The sequence below is a fragment of the Pleurodeles waltl genome, unplaced genomic scaffold (assembly GCF_031143425.1).
Source record: "Pleurodeles waltl isolate 20211129_DDA unplaced genomic scaffold, aPleWal1.hap1.20221129 scaffold_69, whole genome shotgun sequence".
In the NCBI taxonomy this organism is placed as follows: domain Eukaryota; kingdom Metazoa; phylum Chordata; class Amphibia; order Caudata; family Salamandridae; genus Pleurodeles; species Pleurodeles waltl.
In genome coordinates, this window is record NW_027150390.1 from 2,123,233 (window position 1) to 2,145,641 (window position 22,409).

The following is a 22,409-nucleotide window of genomic DNA, read 5'->3' on the forward strand; positions in this document are numbered from 1 at the left end:
CACAGGAGATTGATAATAGCAGGACAAAAAAAGGGAATAATAACGTTCCTAGCAGCCTCAGAAAGAAGTGCGAGGGTCCCATCTTTCGTTAATGGTCATAACTGTGCATCATTTCCTTTGAAGTGTAGGGTTGATTCTCTGACCATCTGTCTCCCTGACTTTGAGCAGAGACCGATAGTTGAGCAGTCTCTTCCCACAAAAAGCTGGCACAAGCCTGCTTTTTTCCGCTCTGGCAGCGTGGAAACGAGAGAGTGGTCCTCACAAGAAAAAAAATCAATCCATGCTAGCAGAGGATGGTTTCGATCCATCGACCTCTGGGTTATGGGCCCAGCACGCTTCCGCTGTGCCACTCTGCTTCCTGCTCAAAATGCTGTGGTTATGCAGATCAGGAGCCTTCAGAGGAGTGGCATGGGATCGCTGGAGCTATTCTGGCAGGGCTCTCACCTCATTTGCCTAAGAATGTCACAAGGCATACTGGGTGCAGAAAATCTTCGCCTTCCCCTCTCACAGTCAGTCATAGGGGAAAGTCAAGGCCCTCTCAGTCACTAGCCATGTCACACCTTTGTCAAGACAGAAGCACCCCCACCCGCTCCTTCTCTGTGATCCTGGGCTACCATGCTCAGGTTTTGGCCTTACCTGGGAGCCAGAGGTGCACCCGGTGAGGACTTGCCCGGTATGAGCGTTCGGGACGTGAGTGGACTTAGGACTGGAAGTTCTGTCCATTCGAAGCAGCCAACCTTCCTGCTGCAGACAGGGGCTGTTCCCTTGGGTTTCTTTCACCTTGCTCTAGGATAAATTTGGTTGTATGCTGCAGTTGCCTACGATGACTACAAGGTGGCGCTGCTTTCAGGTAAGAGCACAAATATGCAGAAAATGTTGGGGACTTTTGCCACATTTATCGGTGGTGGGTCTCGCACATTTTTTCCAGGGGAGAGATATTGACCTGAAACACTTTTTACTGCAGAGATGCTGCAGTTCTAAAGGCTGGTCGGGCAGAAGGGCTTAGCCGTTTCATTGCCTGCCCCCCTGCAGCCCATTTATTACCAGCAGTTGTGAGTGGTGACTGCTGTTTGTAAAATATAAAAATTTCAGGACATAGAAAGTCGCAGACGGGGGTTTTGGGATGCCTGCCTATGTCTTTGTTTATTATTTATCTAATAGCTGAGTAATCTGGTCAAGATATTTCTCTTTTTTTTAACATATTGCGTTAGAATAGCTACAGCTTGCTTAATGTATAAATATTAGCACTGCGTTGGCCGGGAATCGAACCCGGGTCAATTGCTTGGAAGGCAGCTATGCTCACCACTATACCACCAACGCTCCGTGGCATATGTTTTTTTTAAACTCTAGACATCACAACCCTGAGTTCAATGACTATATTGCACCAGTATCAGAGGTATTTTTGGTTTACAGACCAACATGAAAATCAGGAAAAAAGTTCTTGCAACTGCTAAGGAACTGGAGATTGAAACCAATGCAAAAGCTGCGCAGAAAAGGAGAAAGGGAAAGCAGCAGTTCAAATCATTGAAATAAGCATATATTGGCAGCAAGGGAAAAACAGCAGGGTAGAGAAAGAAAACAGCTCCACGAAATTCACAGGAGATTGATAATAGCAGGACAAAAAAAGGGAATAATAACGTTCCAAGCAGCCTCAGAAAGAAGTGCGAGGATCCCATCTTTCGTTAATGGTCATAACTGTGCGTTATTTCCTTTGAAGTGTAGGGTTGATTCTCAGACCATCTGTCTCCCTGAATTTGAGCAGAGACCGATCGTTGAGCAGTCTCTTCCCACAAAAAGCTGGCACAAGCCTGCTGTTTTCCGCTCTGGCAGCATGGAAACGAGAGAGTGGTCCTCACAAGAAAAAAAATCAATCCATGCTAGCAGAGGATGGTTTCGATCCATCAACCTCTGGGTTATGGGCCCAGCACACTTCCGCTGCGCCACTCTGCTTCCTGCTCAAAATGCTGTGGTTATGCAGATCAGGAGCCTTCAGAGGAGTGGCATGGGATCGCTGGAGCTATTCTGGCAGGGCTCTCACCTCATTTGCCTAAGAATGTCACAAGGCATGCTGGGTGCAGAAAATCTTCGCCTTCCCCTCTCACAGTCAGTCATAGGGGAAAGTCAAGGCCCTCTCAGTCACTAGCCATGTCACGCCTTTGTCAAGACAGAAGCACCCCCACCCGCTCCTTCTCTGTGATCCTGCGCTACCATGCTCAGGTTTTGGCCTTACCTGGGAGCCAGAGGTGCACCCGGTGAGTGCTTGCCCGGTATGAGCGTTTGGGAGCGTTCGGGACGTGAGTGGACTTAGGACTGGAAGTTCTGTCCATTCGAAGCAGCCAACCTTCCTGCTGCAGACAAGGGCTGTTCCCTTGGGTTTCTTTCACCTTGCTCTCGGATAAATTTGGTTGTATGCTGCAGTTGCCTGCGATGACTACAAGGTGGCGCTGCTTTCAGGTAAGAGCACAAATATGCATAAAATGTTGGGGACTTTTGCCACATTTATCGGTGGTGGGTCTCGCACATTTTTTCCAGGGGAGAGATATTGACCTGAAACACTTTTTACTGCAGAGATGCTGCACTTCTAAAGGCTGGTCGGGCAGAAGGGCTTAGCCGTTTCATTGCCTGCCCCCCTGCAGCCCATTTATTACCAGCAGTTGTGAGTGGTGACTGCTGTTTGTAAAATATAAAAATTTCAGGACATAGAAAGTCGCAGACGGGGCTTTTGGGATGCCTGCCTATGTCTTTGTTTATTATTTATCTAATAGCTGAGTAATCTGGTCAAGATATTTCTCTTTTTTTTAACATATTGCGTTAGAATAGCTACAGCTTGCTTAATGTATAAATATTAGCACTGCGTTGGCCGGGAATCGAATCCGGGTCAACTGCTTGGAAGGCAGCTATGCTCACCACTATACCACCAACGCTCCGTGGAATATGTTTTTTTTAAACTCTAGACATCACAACCCTGAGTTCAATGACTATATTGCACCAGTATCAGAGGTATTTTTGGTTTACAGACCAACATGAAAATCAGGAAAAAAGTTCTTGCAACTGCTAAGGAACTGGAGATTGAAACCAATGCAAAAGCTGCGCAGAAAAGGAGAAAGGGAAAGCAGCAGTTCAAATCATTGAAATAAGCATATATTGGCAGCAAGGGAAAAACAGCAGGGTAGAGAAAGAAAACAGCTCCACGAAATTCACAGGAGATTGATAATAGCAGGACAAAAAAAGGGAATAATAACGTTCCTAGCAGCCTCAGAAAGAAGTGCGAGGGTCCCATCTTTCGTTAATGGTCATAACTGTGCATCATTTCCTTTGAAGTGTAGGGTTGATTCTCTGACCATCTGACTCCCTGACTTTGAGCAGAGACCGATAGTTGAGCAGTCTCTTCCCACAAAAAGCTGGCACAAGCCTGCTTTTTTCCGCTCTGGCAGCGTGGAAACGAGAGAGTGGTCCTCACAAGAAAGAAAATCAATCCATGCTAGCAGAGGATGGTTTCAATCCATCGACCTCTGGGTTATGGGCCCAGCACGCTTCCGCTGCGCCACTCTGCTTCCTGCTCAAAATGCTGTGGTTATGCAGATCAGGAGCCTTCAGAGGAGTGGCATGGGATCGCTGGAGCTATTCTGGCAGGGCTCTCACCTCATTTGCCTAAGAATGTCACAAGGCATGCTGGGTGCAGAAAATCTTCGCCTTCCCCTCTCACAGTCAGTCATAGGGGAAAGTCAAGGCCCTCTCAGTCACTAGCCATGTCACGCCTTTGTCAAGACAGAAGCACCCCCACCCGCTCCTTCTCTGTGATCCTGGGCTACCATGCTCAGGTTTTGGCCTTACCTGGGAGCCAGAGGTGCACCCGGTGAGGACTTGCCCGGTATGAGCGTTCGGGACGTGAGTGGACTTAGGACTGGAAGTTCTGTCCATTCGAAGCAGCCAACCTTCCTGCTGCAGACAGGGGCTGTTCCCTTGGGTTTCTTTCACCTTGCTCTAGGATAAATTTGGTTGTATGCTGCAGTTGCCTGCGATGACTACAAGGTGGCGCTGTTTTCAGGTAAGAGCACAAATATGCAGAAAATGTTGGGGACTTTTGCCACATTTATCGGTGGTGTGTCTCGCACATTTTTTCCAGGGGAGAGATATTGACCTGAAACACTTTTTACTGCAGAGATGCTGCAGTTCTAAAGGCTGGTCGGGCAGAAGGGCTTAGCCGTTTCATTGCCTGCCCCCCTGCAGCCCATTTATTACCAGCAGTTGTGAGTGGTGACTGCTGTTTGTAAAATATAAAAATTTCAGGACATAGAAAGTCGCAGACGGGGCTTTTGGGATGCCTGCCTATGTCTTTGTTTATTATTTATCTAATAGCTGAGTAATCTGGTCAAGATATTTCTCTTTTTTTTAACATATTGCGTTAGAATAGCTACAGCTTGCTTAATGTATAAATATTAGCACTGCGTTGGCCGGGAATCGAACCCGGGTCAACTGCTTGGAAGGCAGCTATGCTCACCACTATACCACCAACGCTCCGTGGCATATGTTTTTTTTAAACTCTAGACATCACAACCCTGAGTTCAATAACTATATTGCACCAGTATCAGAGGTATTTTTGGTTTACAGACCAACATGAAAATCAGGAAAAAAGTTCTTGCAACTGCTAAGGAACTGGAGATTGAAACCAATGCAAAAGCTGCGCAGAAAAGGAGAAAGGGAAAGCAGCAGTTCAAATCATTGAAATAAGCATATTTTGGCAGCAAGGGAAAAATAGCAGGGTAGAGAAAGAAAACAGCTCCACGAAATTCACAGGAGATTGATAATAGCAGGACAAAAAAAGGGAATAATAACGTTCCAAGCAGCCTCAGAAAGAAGTGCGAGGGTCCCATCTTTCGTTAATGGTCATAACTGTGCATTATTTCCTTTGAAGTGTAGGGTTGATTCTCTGACCATCTGTCTCCCTGACTTTGAGCAGAGACCGATAGTTGAGCAGTCTCTTCCCACAAAAAGCTGGCACAAGCCTGCTGTTTTCCGCTCTGGCAGCATGGAAACGAGAGAGTGGTCCTCACAAGAAAAAAAATCAATCCATGCTAGCAGAGGATGGTTTCGATCCATCGACCTCTGGGTTATGGGCCCAGCACACTTCCGCTGCGCCACTCTGCTTCCTGCTCAAAATGCTGTGGTTATGCAGATCAGGAGCCTTCAGAGGAGTGGCATGGGATCGCTGGTGCTATTCTGGCAGGGCTCTCACCTCATTTGCCTAAGAATATCACAAGGCATGCTGGGTGCAGAAAATCTTCGCCTTCCCCTCTCACAGTCAGTCATAGGGGAAAGTCAAGGCCCTCTCAGTCACTAGCCATGTCACGCCTTTGTCAAGACAGAAGCACCCCCACCCGCTCCTTCTCTGTGATCCTGCGCTACCATGCTCAGGTTTTGGCCTTACCTGGGAGCCAGAGGTGCACCCGGTGAGGGCTTGCCCTGTATGAGCGTTCGGGACATGAGTGGACTTAGGACTGGAAGTTCTGTCCATTCGAAGCAGCCAACCTTCCTGCTGCAGACAGGGGCTGTTCCGTTGGGTTTCTTTCACCTTGCTCTCGGATAAATTTGGTTGTATGCTGCAGTTGCCTGCGATGACTACAAGGTGGCGCTGCTTTCAGGTAAGAGCACAAATATGCAGAAAATGTTGGGGACTTTTGCCACATTTATCGGTGGTGGGTCTCGCACATTTTTTCCAGGGGAGAGATATTGACCTGAAACACTTTTTACTGCAGAGATGCTGCAGTTCTAAAGGCTGGCCGGGCAGAAGGGCTTAGCCGTTTCATTGCCTGCCCCCCTGCAGCCCATTTATTACCAGCAGTTGTGAGTGGTGACTGCTGTTTGTAAAATATAAAAATTTCAGGACATAGAAAGTCGCAGACGGGGCTTTTGGGATGCCTGCCTATGTCTTTGTTTATTATTTATCTAATAGCTGAGTAATCTGGTCAAGATATTTCTCTTTTTTTTAACATATTGCGTTAGAATAGCTACAGCTTGCTTAATGTATAAATATTAGCACTGCGTTGGCTGGGAATCGAACCCGGGTCAACTGCTTGGAAGGCAGCTATGCTCACCACTATACCACCAACGCTCCGTGGCATATGTTTTTTTTAAACTCTAGACATCACAACCCTGAGTTCAATGACTATATTGCACCAGTATCAGAGGTATTTTTGGTTTACAGACCAACATGAAAATCAGGAAAAAAGTTCTTGCAACTGCTAAGGAACTGGAGATTGAAACCAATGCAAAAGCTGCGCAGAAAAGGAGAAAGGGAAAGCAGCAGTTCAAATCATTGAAATAAGCATATATTGGCAGCAAGGGAAAAACAGCAGGGTAGAGAAAGAAAACAGCTCTACGAAATTCACAGGAGATTGATAATAGCAGGACAAAAAAAGGGAATAATAACGTTCCAAGCAGCCTCAGAAAGAAGTGCGAGGGTCCCATCTTTCTTTAATGGTCATAACTGTGCATCATTTCCTTTGAAGTGTAGGGTTGATTCTCTGACCATCTGTCTCCCTGACTTTGAGCAGAGACCGATAGTTGAGCAGTCTCTTCCCACAAAAAGCTGGCACAAGCCTGCTTTTTTCCGCTCTGGCAGCGTGGAAACGAGAGAGTGGTCCTCACAAGAAAAAAAATCAATCCATGCTAGCATAGGATGGTTTCGATCCATCGACCTCTGGGTTATGGGCCCAGCACGCTTCTGCTGCGCCACTCTGCTTCTTGCTCAAAATGCTGTGGTTATGCAGATCAGGAGCCTTCAGAGGAGTGGCATGGGATCGCTGGAGCTATTCTGGCAGGGCTCTCACCTCATTTGCCTAAGAATGTCACAAGGCATGCTGGGTGCAGAAAATCTTCGCCTTCCCCTCTCACAGTCAGTCATAGGGGAAAGTCAAGGCCCTCTCAGTCACTAGCCATGTCACGCCTTTGTCAAGACAGAAGCACCCCCACCCGCTCCTTCTCTGTGATCCTGCGCTACCATGCTCAGGTTTTGGCCTTACCTGGGAGCCAGAGGTGCACCCGGTGAGGTCTTGCCCGGTATGAGCGTTCGGGACGTGAGTGGACTTAGGACTGGAAGTTCTGTCCATTCGAAGCAGCCAACCTTCCTGCTGCAGACAGGGGCTGTTCCCTTGGGTTTCTTTCACCTTGCTCTCGGATAAATTTGGTTGTATGCTGCAGTTGCCTGCGATGACTACAAGGTGGCGCTGCTTTCAGGTAAGAGCACAAATATGCAGAAAATGTTGGGGACTTTTGCCACATTTATCGGTGGTGGGTCTCGCACATTTTTTCCAGGGGAGAGATATTGACCTGAAACACTTTTTACTGCAGAGATGCTGCAGTTCTAAAGGCTGGTCGGGCAGAAGGGCTTAGCCGTTTCATTGCCTGCCCCCCTGCAGCCCATTTATTACCAGCAGTTGTGAGTGGTGACTGCTGTTTGTAAAATATAAAAATTTCAGGACATAGAAAGTAGCAGACGGGGCTTTTGGGATGCCTGCCTATGTCTTTGTTTATTATTTATCTAATAGCTGAGTAATCTGGTCAAGATATTTATCTTTTTTTTAACATATTGCGTTAGAATAGCTACAGCTTGCTTAATGTATAAATATTAGCACTGCGTTAGCCAGGAATCGAACCCAGGTCAACTGCTTGGAAGGCAGCTATGCTCACCACTATACCACCAACGCTCCGTGGCATATGTTTTTTTTAAACTCTAGACATCACAACCCTGAGTTCAATGACTATATTGCACCAGTATCAGAGGTATTTTTGGTTTACAGACCAACATGAAAATCAGGAAAAAAGTTCTTGCAACTGCTAAGGAACTGGAGATTGAAACCAATGCAAAAGCTGCGCAGAAAAGGAGAAAGGGAAAGCAGCAGTTCAAATCATTGAAATAAGCATATATTGGCAGCAAGGGAAAAACAGCAGGGTAGAGAAAGAAAACAGCTCCACGAAATTCACAGGAGATTGATAATAGCAGGACAAAAAAAGGGAATAATAACGTTCCAAGCAGCCTCAGAAAGAAGTGCGAGGGTCCCATCTTTCTTTAATGGTCATAACTGTGCATCATTTCCTTTGAAGTGTAGGGTTGATTCTCTGACCATCTGTCTCCCTGACTTTGAGCAGAGACCGATAGTTGAGCAGTCTCTTCCCACAAAAAGCTGCCACAAGCCTGCTGTTTTCCGCTCTGGCAGCGTGGAAACGAGAGAGTGGTCCTCACAAGAAAAAAAAATCAATCCATGCTAGCAGAGGATGGTTTCGATCCATCGACCTCTGGGTTATGGGCCCAGCACGCTTCCGCTGCGCCACTCTGCTTCCTGCTCAAAATGTTGTGGTTATGCAGATCAGGAGCCTTCAGAGGAGTGGCATGGGATCGCTGGAGCTATTCTGGCAGGGCTCTCACCTCATTTGCCTAAGAATGTCACAAGGCATGCTGGGTGCAGAAAATCTTCGCCTTCCCCTCTCACAGTCAGTCATAGGGGAAAGTCAAGGCCCTCTCAGTCACTAGCCATGTCACGCCTTTGTCAAGACAGAAGCACCCCCACCCGCTCCTTCTCTGTGATCCTGCGCTACCATGCTCAGGTTTTGGCCTTACCTGGGAGCCAGAGGTGCACCCGGTGAGGGCTTGCCCGGTATGAATGTTTGGGACGTGAGTGGACTTAGGACTGGAAGTTCTGTCCATTCGAAGCAGCCAACCTTCCTGCTGCAGACAGGGGCTGTTCCGTTGGGTTTCTTTCACCTTGCTCTCGGATAAATTTGGTTGTATGCTGCAGTTGCCTGCGATGACTACAAGGCGGCGCTGCTTTCAGGTAAGAGCACAAATATGCAGAAAATGTTGGGGACTTTTGCCACATTTATCGGTGGTGGGTCTCGCACATTTTTTCCAGGGGAGAGATATTGACCTGAAACACTTTTTACTGCAGAGATGCTGCAGTTCTAAAGGCTGGTCGGGCAGAAGGGCTTAGCCGTTTCATTGCCTGCCCCCCTGCAGCCCATTTATTACCAGCAGTTGTGAGTGGTGACTGCTGTTTGTAAAATATAAAAATTTCAGGACATAGAAAGTCGCAGATGGGGCTTTTGGGATGCCTGCCTATGTCTTTGTTTATTATTTATCTAATAGCTGAGTAATCTGGTCAAGATATTTCTTTTTTTTTTAACATATTGCGTTAGAATAGCTACAGCTTGCTTAATGTATAAATATTAGCACTGCGTTGGCCGGGAATCGAATCCGGGTCAACTGCTTGGAAGGCAGCTATGCTCACCACTATACCACCAACGCTCCGTGGCATATGTTTTTTTTAAACTCTAGACATCACAACCCTGAGTTCAATGACTATATTGCACCAGTATCAGAGGTATTTTTGGTTTACAGACCAACATGAAAATCAGGAAAAAAGTTCTTGCAACTGCTAAGGAACTGGAGATTGAAACCAATGCAAAAGCTGCGCAGAAAAGGAGAAAGGGAAAGCAGCAGTTCAAATCATTGAAATAAGCATATATTGGCAGCAAGGGAAAAACAGCAGGGTAGAGAAAGAAAACAGCTCCACGAAATTCACAGGAGATTGATAATAGCAGGACAAAAAAAGGGAATAATAACGTTCCTAGCAGCCTCAGAAAGAAGTGCGAGGGTCCCATCTTTCGTTAATGGTCATAACTGTGCATCATTTCCTTTGAAGTGTAGGGTTGATTCTCTGACCATCTGTCTCCCTGACTTTGAGCAGAGACCGATAGTTGAGCAGTCTCTTCCCACAAAAAGCTGGCACAGGCCTGCTTTTTTCCGCTCTGGCAGCGTGGAAACGAGAGAGTGGTCCTCACAAGAAAAAAAATCAATCCATGCTAGCAGAGGATGGTTTCGATCCATCGACCTCTGGGTTAGGGGCCCAGCACGCTTCCGCTACGCCACTCTGCTTCCTGCTCAAAATGCTGTGGTTATGCAGATCAGGAGCCTTCAGAGGAGTGGCATGGGATCGCTGGAGCTATTCTGGCAGGGCACTCACCTCATTTGCCTAAGAATGTCACAAGGCATGCTGGGTGCAGAAAATCTTCGCCTTCCCCTCTCACAGTCAGTCATAGGGGAAAGTCAAGGCCCTCTCAGTCACTAGCCATGTCACGCCTTTGTCAAGACAGAAGCACCCCCACCCGCTCCTTCTCTGTGATCCTGCGCTACCATGCTCAGGTTTTGGCCTTACCTGGGAGCCAGAGGTGCACCCGGTGAGGGCTTGCCCGGTATGAATGTTCTGGACGTGAGTGGACTTAGGACTGGAAGTTCTGTCCATTCGAAGCAGCCAACCTTCCTGCTGCAGACAGGGCCTGTTCCGTTGGGTTTCTTTCACCTTGCTCTCGGATAAATTTGGTTGTATGCTGCAGTTGCCTGCGATGACTACAAGGTGGCGCTGCTTTCAGGTAAGAGCACAAATATGCAGAAAATGTTGGGGACTTTTGCCACATTTATCGGTGGTGGGTCTCGCACATTTTTTCCAGGGGAGAGATATTGACCTGAAACACTTTTTACTGCAGAGATGCTGCAGTTCTAAAGGCTGGTCGGGCAGAAGGGCTTAGCCGTTTCATTGCCTGCCCCCCTGCAGCCCATTTATTACCAGCAGTTGTGAGTGGTGACTGCTGTTTGTAAAATATAAACATTTCAGGACATAGAAAGTCGCAGACGGGGCTTTTGGGATGCCTGCCTATGTCTTTGTTTATTATTTATCTAATAGCTGAGTAATCTGGTCAAGATATTTCTCTTTTTTTTAACATATTGCGTTAGAATAGCTACAGCTTGCTTAATGTATAAATATTAGCACTGCGTTGGCCAGGAATCGAACCCGGGTCAACTGCTTGGAAGGCAGCTATGCTCACCACTATACCACCAACGCTCCATGGCATATGTTTTTTTTTAAACTCTAGACATCACAACCCTGAGTTCAATGACTATATTGCACCAGTATCAGAGGTATTTTTGGTTTACAGACCAACATGAAAATCAGGAAAAAAGTTCTTGCAACTGCTAAGGAACTGGAGATTGAAACCAATGCAAAAGCTGCGCAGAAAAGGAGAAAGGGAAAGCAGCAGTTCAAATCATTGAAATAAGCATATATTGGCAGCAAGGGAAAAACAGCAGGGTAGAGAAAGAAAACAGCTCCACGAAATTCACAGGAGATTGATAATAGCAGGACAAAAAAAGGGAATAATAACGTTCCTAGCAGCCTCAGAAAGAAGTGCGAGGGTCACATCTTTCGTTAATGGTCATAACTGTGCATCATTTCCTTTGAAGTGTAGGGTTGATTCTCTGACCATCTGTCTCCCTGACTTTGAGCAGAGACCGATAGTTGAGCAGTCTCTTCCCACAAAAAGCTGGCACAAGCCTGCTTTTTTCCGCTCTGGCAGCGTGGAAACGAGAGAGTGGTCCTCTCAAGAAAAAAAATCAATCCATGCTAGCAGAGGATGGTTTCGATCCATCGACCTCTGGGTTATGGGCCCAGCACGCTTCCGCTGCGCCACTCTGCTTCCTGCTCAAAATGCTGTGGTTATGCAGATCAGGAGCCTTCAGAGGAGTGGCATGGGATCGCTGGAGCTATTCTGGCAGGGCTCTCACCTCATTTGCCTAAGAATGTCACAAGGCATGCTGGGTGCAGAAAATCTTCGCCTTCCCCTCTCACAGTCAGTCATAGGGGAAAGTCAAGGCCCTCTCAGTCACTAGCCATGTCACGCCTTTGTCAAGACAGAAGCACCCCCACCCGCTCCTTCTCTGTGATCCTGGGCTACCATGCTCAGGTTTTGGCCTTACCTGGGAGCCAGAGGTGCACCCGGTGAGGACTTGCCCGGTATGAGCGTTCGGGACGTGAGTGGACTTAGGACTGGAAGTTCTGTCCATTCGAAGCAGCCAACCTTCCTGCTGCAGACAGGGGCTGTTCCCTTGGGTTTCTTTCACCTTGCTCTAGGATAAATTTGGTTGTATGCTGCAGTTGCCTGCGATGACTACAAGGTGGCGCTGCTTTCAGGTAAAAGCACAAATATGCAGAAAATGTTGGGGACTTTTGCCACATTTATCGGTGGTGGGTCTCGCACATTTTTTCCAGGGGAGAGATATTGACCTGAAACACTTTTTACTGCAGAGATGCTGCAGTTCTAAAGGCTGGTCGGGCAGAAGGGCTTAGCCGTTTCATTGCCTGCCCCCCTGCAGCCCATTTATTACCAGCAGTTGTGAGTGGTGACTGCTGTTTGTAAAATATAAAAATTTCAGGACATAGAAAGTCGCAGACGGGGCTTTTGGGATGCCTGCCTATGTCTTTGTTTATTATTTATCTAATAGCTGAGTAATCTGGTCAAGATATTTCTCTTTTTTTTAACATATTGCGTTAGAATAGCTACAGCTTGCTTAATGTATAAATATTAGCACTGCGTTGGCCGGGAATCGAACCCGGGTCAACTGCTTGGAAGGCAGCTATGCTCACCACTATACCACCAACACTCCGTGGCATATGTTTTTTTTAAACTCTAGACATCACAACCCTGAGTTCAATGACTATATTGCACCAGTATCAGAGGTATTTTTGGTTTACAGACCAACATGAAAATCAGGAAAAAAGTTCTTGCAACTGCTAAGGAACTGGAGATTGAAACCAATGCAAAAGCTGCGCAGAAAAGGAGAAAGGGAAAGCAGCAGTTCAAATCATTGAAATAAGCATATATTGGCAGCAAGGGAAAAACAGCAGGGTAGAGAAAGAAAACAGCTCCACGAAATTCACAGGAGATTGATAATAGCAGGACAGAAAAAGGGAATAATAACGTTCCAAGCAGCCTCAGAAAGAAGTGCGAGGGTCCCATCTTTCGTTAATGGTCATAACTGTGCATCATTTCCTTTGAAGTGTAGGGTTGATTCTCTGACCATCTGTCTCCCTGACTTTGAGCAGAGACCGATAGTTGAGCAGTCTCTTCCCACAAAAGCTGGCACAAGCCTGCTGTTTTCCGCCCTGGCAGCGTGGAAACGAGAGAGTGGTCCTCACAAGAAAAAAAATCAATCCATGCTAGCAGAGGATGGTTTCGATCCATCGACCTCTGGGTTAGGGGCCCAGCACGCTTCCGCTGCGCCACTCTGCTTCATGCTCAAAATGCTGTGGTTATGCAGATCAAGAGCCTTCAGAGGAGTGGCATGGGATCGCTGGAGCTATTCTGGCAGGGCTCTCACCTCATTTGCCTAAGAATGTCACAAGGCATGCTGGGTGCAGAAAATCTTCGCCTTCCCCTCTCACAGTCAGTCATAGGGGAAAGTCAAGGCCCTCTCAGTCACTAGCCATGTCACGCCTTTGTCAAGACAGTAGCACACCCACCCGCTCCTTCTCTGTGATCCTGCGCTACCATGCTCAGGTTTTGGCCTTACCTGGGAGCCAGAGGTGCACCCGGTGAGGGCTTGCCCGGTATGAGCGTTTGGGACGTGAGTGGACTTAGGACTGGAAGTTCTGTCCATTCGAAGCAGCCAACCTTCCTGCTGCAGACAGGGGCTGTCCCCTTGGGTTTCTTTCACCTTGCTCTCGGATAAATTTGGTTGTATGCTGCAGTTGCCTGCGATGACTACAAGGTGGCGCTGCTTTCAGGTAAGAGCACAAATATGCATAAAATGTTGGGGACTTTTGCCACATTTATCAGTGGTGGGTCTCGCACATTTTTTCCAGGGGAGAGATATTGACCTGAAACACTTTTTACTGCAGAGATGCTGCAGTTCTAAAGGCTGGTCGGGCAGAAGGGCTTAGCCGTTTCATTGCCTGCCCCCCTGCAGTCCATTTATTACCAGCAGTTGTGAGTGGTGACTGCTGTTTGTAAAATATAAAAATTTCAGGACATAGAAAGTCGCAGACTGGGCTTTTGGGATGCCTGCCTATGTCTTTGTTTATTATTTATCTAATAGCTGAGTAATCTGGTCAAGATATTTCTCTTTTTTTTAACATTTTGCGTTAGAATAGCTACAGCTTGCTTAATGTATAAATATTAGCACTGCGTTGGCCGGGAATCGAACCCGGGTCAACTGCTTGGAAGGCAGCTATGCTCACCACTATACCACCAACGCTCCGTGGTATATGTTTTTTTTAAACTCTAGACATCACAACCCTGAGTTCAATGACTATATTGCACCAGTATCAGAGGTATTTTTGGTTTACAGACCAACATGAAAATCAGGAAAAAAGTTCTTGCAACTGCTAAGGAACTGGAGATTGAAACCAATGCAAAAGCTGCGCAGAAAAGGAGAAAGGGAAAGCAGCAGTTCAATTCATTGAAATAAGCATATATTGGCAGCAAGGGAAAAACAGCAGGGTAGAGAAAGAAAACAGCTCCACGAAATTCACAGGAGATTGATAATAGCAGGACAAAAAAAGGGAATAATAACGTTCCAAGCAGCCTCAGAAAGAAGTGCGAGGATCCCATCTTTCGTTAATGGTCATAACTGTGCATCATTTCCTTTGAAGTGTAGGGTTGATTCTCTGACCATCTGTCTCCCTGACTTTGAGCAGAGACCGATAGTTGAGCAGTCTCTTCCCACAAAAAGCTGGCACAAGCCTGCTGTTTTCCGCTCTGGCAGCGTGGAAACGAGAGAGTGGTCCTCACAAGAAAAAATATCAATCCATGCTAGCAGAGGATGGTTTCGATCCATCGACCTCTGGGTTATGGGCCCAGCACACTTCCGCTGCGCCACTCTGCTTCTGCTCAAAATGCTGTGGTTATGCAGATCAGGAGCCTTCAGAGGAGTGGCATGGGATCGCTGGAGCTATTCTGGCAGGGCTCTCACCTCATTTGCCTAAGAATGTCACAAGGCATGCTGGGTGCAGAAAATCTTCGCCTTCCCCTCTCACAGTCAGTCATAGGGGAAAGTCAAGTCCCTCTCAGTCACTAGCCATGTCACGCCTTTGTCAAGACAGAAGCACCCCCACCCGCTCCTTCTCTGTGATCCTGCGCTACCATGCTCAGGTTTTGGCCTTACCTGGGAGCCAGAGGTGCACCCGGTGAGGGCTTGCCCGGTATGAGCGTTAGGGACGTGAGTGGACTTAGGACTGGAAGTTCTGTCCATTCCAAGCAGCCAACCTTCCTGCTGCAGACAGGGGCTGTCCCCTTGGGTTTCTTTCACCTTGCTCTCGGATAAATTTGGTTGTATGCTGCAATTGCCTGCGATGACTACAAGGTGGCGCTGCTTTCAGGTAAGAGCACAAATATGCATAAAATGTTGGGGACTTTTGCCACATTTATTGGTGGTGGGTCTCGCACATTTTTTCCAGGGGAGAGATATTGACCTGAAACACTTTTTACTGCAGAGATGCTGCAGTTCTAAAGGCTGGTCGGGCAGAAGGGCTTAGCCGTTTCATTGCCTGCCCCCCTGCAGCCCATTTATTACCAGCAGTTGTGAGTGGTGACTGCTGTTTGTAAAATATAAAAATTTCAGGACATAGAAAGTCGCAGACGGGGCTTTTGGGATGCCTGCCTATGTCTTTGTTTATTATTTATCTAATAGCTGAGTAATCTGGTCAAGATATTTCTCTTTTTTTTAACATATTGCGTTAGAATAGCTACAGCTTGCTTAATGTATAAATATTAGCACTGCGTTGGCCGGGAATCGAACCCGGGTCAACTGCTTGGAAGGCAGCTATGCTCACCACTATACCACCAACGCTCCGTGGTATATGTTTTTTTTAAACTCTAGACATCACAACCCTGAGTTCAATGACTATATTGCACCAGTATCAGAGGTATTTTTGGTTTACAGACCAACATGAAAATCAGGAAAAAAGTTCTTGCAACTGCTAAGGAACTGGAGATTGAAACCAATGCAAAAGCTGCGCAGAAAAGGAGAAAGGGAAAGCAGCAGTTCAAATCATTGAAATAAGCATATATTGGCAGCAAGGGAAAAACAGCAGGGTAGAGAAAGAAAACAGCTCCACGAAATTCACAGGAGATTGATAATAGCAGGACAAAAAAAGGGAATAATAACGTTCCAAGCAGGCTCAGAAAGAAGTGCGAGGGTCCCATCTTTCTTTAATGGTCATAACTGTGCATCATTTCCTTTGAAGTGTAGGGTTGATTCTCTGACCATCTGTCTCCCTGACTTTGAGCAGAGACCGATAGTTGAGCAGTCTCTTCCCACAAAAAGCTGGCACAAGCCTGCTGTTTTCCGCTCTGGCAGCGTGGAAACGAGAGAGTGGTCCTCACAAGAAAAAAAATAAATCCATGCTAGCAGAAGATGGTTTTGTTCCATCGACCTCTGGGTTAGGGGCCCAGCACGCTTCTGCTGCGCCACTCTGCTTCCTGCTCAAAATGCTGTGGTTATGCAGATCAGGAGCCTTCAGAGGAGTGGCATGGGATCGCTGGAGCTATTCTGGCAGGGCTCTCACCTCATTTGCCTAAGAATGTCACAAGGCATGCTGGGTGCAGAAAATCTTCGCCTTCCCCTCTCACAGTCAGTCATAGGGGAAAGTCAGGGCCCTCTCAGTCACTAGCCATGTCACGCCTTTGTCAAGACAGAAGCACCCCCACCCGCTCCTTCTCTGTGATCCTGCGCTACCATGCTCAGGTTTTGGCCTTACCTGGGAGCCAGAGGTGCACCCGGTGAGGACTTGCCCGGTATGAGCGTTCGGGACGTGAGTGGACTTAGGACTGGAAGTTCTGTCCATTCGAAGCAGCCAACCTTCCTGCTGCAGACAGGGGCTGTTCCCTTGGGTTTCTTTCACCTTGCTCTAGGATAAATTTGGTTGTATGCTGCAGTTGCCTGCGATGACTACAAGGTGGCGCTGCTTTCAGGTGAGAGCACAAATATGCAGAAAATGTTGGGGACTTTTGCCACATTTATCGGTGGTGGGTCTCGCACATTTTTTCCAGGGGAGAGATATTGACCTGAAACACTTTTTACTGCAGAGATGCTGCAGTTCTAAAGGCTGGTCGGGCAGAAGGGCTTAGCCGTTTCATTGCCTGCCCCCCTGCAGCCCATTTATTACCAGCAGTTGTGAGTGGTGACTGCTGTTTGTAAAATATAAAAATTTCAGGACATAGAAAGTCGCAGACGGGGCTTTTGGGATGCCTGCCTATGTCTTTGTTTATTATTTATCTAATAGCTGAGTAATCTGGTCAAGATATTTCTCTTTTTTTAACATATTGCGTTAGAATAGCTACAGCTTGCTTAATGTATAAATATTAGCACTGCATTGGCCGGGAATCGAACCCAGGTCAACTGCTTGGAAGGCAGCTATGCTCACCACTATACCACCAACGCTCCGTGGCATATGTTTTTTTTAAACTCTAGACATCACAACCCTGAGTTCAATGACTATATTGCACCAGTATCAGAGGTATTTTTGGTTTACAGACCAACATGAAAATCAGGAAAAAAGTTCTTGCAACTGCTAAGGAACTGGAGATTGAAACCAATGCAAAAGCTGCGCAGAAAAGGAGAAAGGGAAAGCAGCAGTTCAAATCATTGAAATAAGCATATATTGGCAGCAAGGGAAAAACAGCAGGGTAGAGAAAGAAAACAGCTCCACGAAATTCACAGGAGATTGATAATAGCAGGACAAAAAAAGGGAATAATAACGTTCCAAGCAGCCTCAGAAAGAAGTGCGAGGGTCCCATCTTTCGTTAATGGTCATAACTGTGCATCATTTCCTTTGAAGTGTAGGGTTGATTCTCTGACCATCTGTCTCCCTGACTTTGAGCAGAGACCGATAGTTGAGCAGTCTCTTCCCACAAAAAGCTGGCACAAGCCTGCTGTTTTCTGCTCTGGCAGCATGGAAACGAGAGAGTGGTCCTCACAAGAAAAAAAAATCAATCCATGCTAGCAGAGGATGGTTTCGATCCATCGACCTCTGGGTTATGGGCCCAGCACACTTCCGCTGCGCCACTCTGCTTCCTGCTCAAAATGCTGTGGTTATGCAGATCAGGAGCCTTCAGAGGAGTGGCATGGGATCGCTGGAGCTATTCTGGCAGGGCTCTCACCTCATTTGCCTAAGAATGTCACAAGGCATGCTGGGTGCAGAAAATCTTCGCCTTCCCCTCTCACAGTCAGTCATAGGGGAAAGTCAAGGCCCTCTCAGTCACTAGCCATGTCACGCCTTTGTCAAGACAGAAGCACCCCCACCCGCTCCTTCTCTGTGATCCTGCGCTACCATGCTCAGGTTTTGGCCTTACCTGGGAGCCAGAGGTGCACCCGGTGAGGGCTTGCCCGGTATGAGCGTTAGGGACGTGAGTGGACTTAGGACTGGAAGTTCTGTCCATTCGAAGCAGCCAACCTTCCTGCTGCAGACAGGGGCTGTCCCCTTGGGTTTCTTTCACCTTGCTCTCGGATAAATTTGGTTGTATGCTGCAGTTGCCTGCGATGACTACAAGGTGGCGCTGCTTTCAGGTAAGAGCACAAATATGCATAAAATGTTGGGGACTTTTGCCACATTTATCGGTGGTGGGTCTCGCACATTTTTTCCAGGGGAGAGATATTGACCTGAAACACTTTTTACTGCAGAGATGCTGCAGTTCTAAAGGCTGGTCGGGCAGAAGGGCTTAGCCGTTTCATTGCCTGCCCCCCTGCAGCCCATTTATTACCAGCAGTTGTGAGTGGTGACTGCTGTTTGTAAAATATAAAAATTTCAGGACATAGAAAGTCGCAGACGGGGCTTTTGGGATGCCTGCCTATGTCTTTGTTTATTATTTATCTAATAGCTGAGTAATCTGGTCAAGATATTTCTCTTTTTTTTAACATATTGCGTTAGAATAGCTACAGCTTGCTTAATGTATAAATATTAGCACTGCGTTGGCCGGGAATCGAACCCGGGTCCACTGCTTGGAAGGCAGCTATGGTCACCACTATACCACCAACGCTCCGTGGTATATGTTTTTTTTAAACTCTAGACATCACAACCCTGAGTTCAATGACTATATTGCACCAGTATCAGAGGTATTTTTGGTTTACAGACCAACATGAAAATCAGGAAAAAAGTTCTTGCAACTGCTAAGGAACTGGAGATTGAAACCAATGCAAAAGCTGCGCAGAAAAGGAGAAAGGGAAAGCAGCAGTTCAATTCATTGAAATAAGCATATATTGGCAGCAAGGGAAAAACAGCAGGGTAGAGAAAGAAAACAGCTCCACGAAATTCACAGGAGATTGATAATAGCAGGACAAAAAAAGGGAATAATAACGTTCCAAGCAGCCTCAGAAAGAAGTGCGAGGGTCCCATCTTTCGTTAATGGTCATAACTGTGCATCATTTCCTTTGAAGTGTAGGGTTGATTCTCTGACCATCTGTCTCCCTGACTTTGAGCAGAGACCGATAGTTGAGCAGTCTCTTCCCACAAAAAGCTGGCACAAGCCTGCTGTTTTCCGCTCTGGCAGCGTGGAAACGAGAGAGTGGTCCTCACAAGAAAAAAAATCAATCCATGCTAGCAGAAGATGGTTTCGTTCCATCGACCTCTGGGTTAGGGGCCCAGCACGCTTCCGCTGCGCCACTCTGCTTCCTGCTCAAAATGCTGTGGTTATGCAGATCAGGAGCCTTCAGAGGAGTGGCATGGGATCGCTGGAGCTATTCTGGCAGGGCTCTCACCTCATTTGCCTAAGAATGTCACAAGGCATGCTGGGTGCAGAAAATCTTCGCCTTCCCCTCTCACAGTCAGTCATAGGGGAAAGTCAAGGCCCTCTCAGTCACTAGCCATGTCACGCCTTTGTCAAGACAGAAGCACCCCCACCCGCTCCTTCTCTGTGATCCTGCGCTACCATGCTCAGGTTTTGGCCTTACCTGGGAGCCAGAGGTGCACCCGGTGAGGGCTTGCCCGGTATGAGCGTTAGGGACGTGAGTGGACTTAGGACTGGAAGTTCTGTCCATTCGAAGCAGCCAACCTTCCTGCTGCAGACAAGGGCTGTCCCCTTGGGTTTCTTTCACCTTGCTCTCGGATAAATTTGGTTGTATGCTGCAGTTGCCTGCGATGACTACAAGGTGGCGGTGCTTTCAGGTAAGAGCACAAATATGCATAAAATGTTGGGGACTTTTGCCACATTTATCGGTGGTGGGTCTCGCACATTTTTTCCAGGGGAGAGATATTGACCTGAAACACTTTTTACTGCAGAGATGCTGCAGTTCTAAAGGCTGGTCGGGCAGAAGGGCTTAGCCGTTTCATTGCCTGCCCCCCTGCAGCCCATTTATTACCAGCAGTTGTGAGTGGTGACTGCTGTTTGTAAAATATAAAAATTTCAGGACATAGAAAGTCGCAGACGGGGCTTTTGGGATGCCTGCCTATATCTTTGTTTATTATTTATCTAATAGCTGAGTAATCTGGTCAAGATATTTCTCTTTTTTTTAACATATTGCGTTAGAATAGCTACAGCTTGCTTAATGTATAAATATTAGCACTGCGTTGGCCGGGAATCGAACCCGGGTCAACTGCTTGGAAGGCAGCTATGCTCACCACTATACCACCAACGCTCCGTGGTATATGTTTTTTTTAAACTCTAGACATCACAACCCTGAGTTCAATGACTATATTGCACCAGTATCAGAGGTATTTTTGGTTTACAGACCAACATGAAAATCAGGAAAAAAGTTCTTGCAACTGCTAAGGAACTGGAGATTGAAACCAATGCAAAAGCTGCGCAGAAAAGGAGAAAGGGAAAGCAGCAGTTCAATTCATTGAAATAAGCATATATTGGCAGCAAGGGAAAAACAGCAGGGTAGAGAAAGAAAACAGCTCCACGAAATTCACAGGAGATTGATAATAGCAGGACAAAAAAAGGGAATAATAACGTTCCAAGCAGCCTCAGAAAGAAGTGCGAGGGTCCCATCTTTCGTTAATGGTCATAACTGTGCATCATTTCCTTTGAAGTGTAGGGTTGATTCTCTGACCATCTGTCTCCCTGACTTTGAGCAGAGACCGATAGTTGAGCAGTCTCTTCCCACAAAAAGCTGGCACAAGCCTGCTGTTTTCCGCTCTGGCAGCGTGGAAACGAGAGAGTGGTCCTCACAAGAAAAAAAATCAATCCATGCTAGCAGAGGATGGTTTCGATCCATCGACCTCTGGGTTATGGGCCCAGCACGCTTCCGCTGCGCCACTCTGCTTCCTGCTCAAAATGCTGTGGTTATGCAGATCAGGAGCCTTCAGAGGAGTGGCATGGGATCGCTGGAGCTATTCTGGCAGGGCTCTCACCTCATTTGCCTAAGAATGTCACAAGGCATGCTGGGTGCAGAAAATCTTCACCTTCCCCTCTCACAGTCAGTCATAGGGGAAAGTCAAGGCCCTCTCAGTCACTAGCCATGTCACGCCTTTGTCAAGACAGAAGCACCCCCACCCGCTCCTTCTCTGTGATCCTGCGCTACCATGCTCAGGTTTTGGCCTTACCTGGGAGCCAGAGGTGCACCCGGTGAGGGCTTGCCCGGTATGAGCGTTCGGGACGTGAGTGGACTTAGGACTGAAAGTTCTGTCCATTCGAAGCAGCCAACCTTCCTGCTGCAGACAGGGGCTGTCCCCTTGGGTTTCTTTCACCTTGCTCTCGGATAAATTTGGTTGTATGCTGCAGTTGCCTGCGATGACTACAAGGTGGCGCTACTTTCAGGTAACAGCACAAATATGCATAAAACGTTGGGGACTTTTGCCACATTTATCGGTGGTGGGTCTCGCACATTTTTTCCAGGGGAGAGATATTGACCTGAAACACTTTTTACTGCAGAGATGCTGCAGTTCTAAAGGCTGGTCGGGCAGAAGGGCTTAGCCGTTTCATTGCCTGCCCCCCTGCAGCCCATTTATTACCAGCAGTTGTGAGTGGTGACTGCTGTTTGTAAAATATAAAAATTTCAGGACATAGAAAGTCGCAGACGGGGCTTTTGGGGTGCCTGCCTATGTCTTTGTTTATTATTTATCTAATAGCTGAGTAATCTGGTCAAGATATTTCTCTTTTTTTTAACATATTGCGTTAGAATAGCTACAGCTTGCTTAATGTATAAATATTAGCACTGCGTTGGCCGGGAATCAAACCCAGGTCAACAGCTTGGAAGGCAGCTATGCTCACCACTATACCACCAACGCTCCATGGCATATGTTTTTTTTAAACTCTAGACATCACAACCCTGAGTTCAATGACTATATTGCACCAGTATCAGAGGTATTTTTGGTTTACAGACCAACATGAAAATCAGGAAAAAAGTTCTTGCAACTGCTAAGGAACTGGAGATTGAAACCAATGCAAAAGCTGCGCAGAAAAGGAGAAAGGGAAAGCAGCAGTTCAAATCATTGAAATAAGCATATATTGGCACCAAGGGAAAAACAGCAGGGTAGAGAAAGAAAACAGCTCCACGAAATTCACAGGAGATTGATAATAGCAGGACAAAAAAAGGGAATAATAACGTTCCAAGCAGCCTCAGAAAGAAGTGCGAGGGTCCCATC

The 22,409-nt window shown here is 47.0% G+C and overlaps 7 non-coding genes across 7 annotated transcripts; all 7 read right to left on the reverse strand.

Moving 5' to 3' along the window:
- Positions 1 to 4,446: 4,446 nt before the first annotated feature.
- TRNAG-UCC (transfer RNA glycine (anticodon UCC)) lies at positions 4,447 to 4,518 on the reverse strand. The gene has a single exon. It is a non-coding gene; the product is annotated as a tRNA-Gly (tRNA).
- A 5,341-nt stretch (positions 4,519 to 9,859) lies between these two features.
- On the reverse strand, positions 9,860 to 9,931 carry TRNAR-CCU (transfer RNA arginine (anticodon CCU)). Its single transcript has one exon. It is a non-coding gene; the product is annotated as a tRNA-Arg (tRNA).
- A 3,116-nt stretch (positions 9,932 to 13,047) lies between these two features.
- TRNAR-CCU (transfer RNA arginine (anticodon CCU)) lies at positions 13,048 to 13,119 on the reverse strand. Its single transcript has one exon. It is a non-coding gene; the product is annotated as a tRNA-Arg (tRNA).
- An 892-nt stretch (positions 13,120 to 14,011) lies between these two features.
- On the reverse strand, positions 14,012 to 14,083 carry TRNAG-UCC (transfer RNA glycine (anticodon UCC)). The gene has a single exon. It is a non-coding gene; the product is annotated as a tRNA-Gly (tRNA).
- Positions 14,084 to 15,604: 1,521 nt separating this feature from the next.
- On the reverse strand, positions 15,605 to 15,676 carry TRNAG-UCC (transfer RNA glycine (anticodon UCC)). Its single transcript has one exon. It is a non-coding gene; the product is annotated as a tRNA-Gly (tRNA).
- Positions 15,677 to 17,197: 1,521 nt separating this feature from the next.
- Positions 17,198 to 17,269, reverse strand: TRNAG-UCC (transfer RNA glycine (anticodon UCC)). The gene has a single exon. It is a non-coding gene; the product is annotated as a tRNA-Gly (tRNA).
- A 3,117-nt stretch (positions 17,270 to 20,386) lies between these two features.
- On the reverse strand, positions 20,387 to 20,458 carry TRNAG-UCC (transfer RNA glycine (anticodon UCC)). The gene has a single exon. It is a non-coding gene; the product is annotated as a tRNA-Gly (tRNA).
- Positions 20,459 to 22,409: the final 1,951 nt, after the last annotated feature.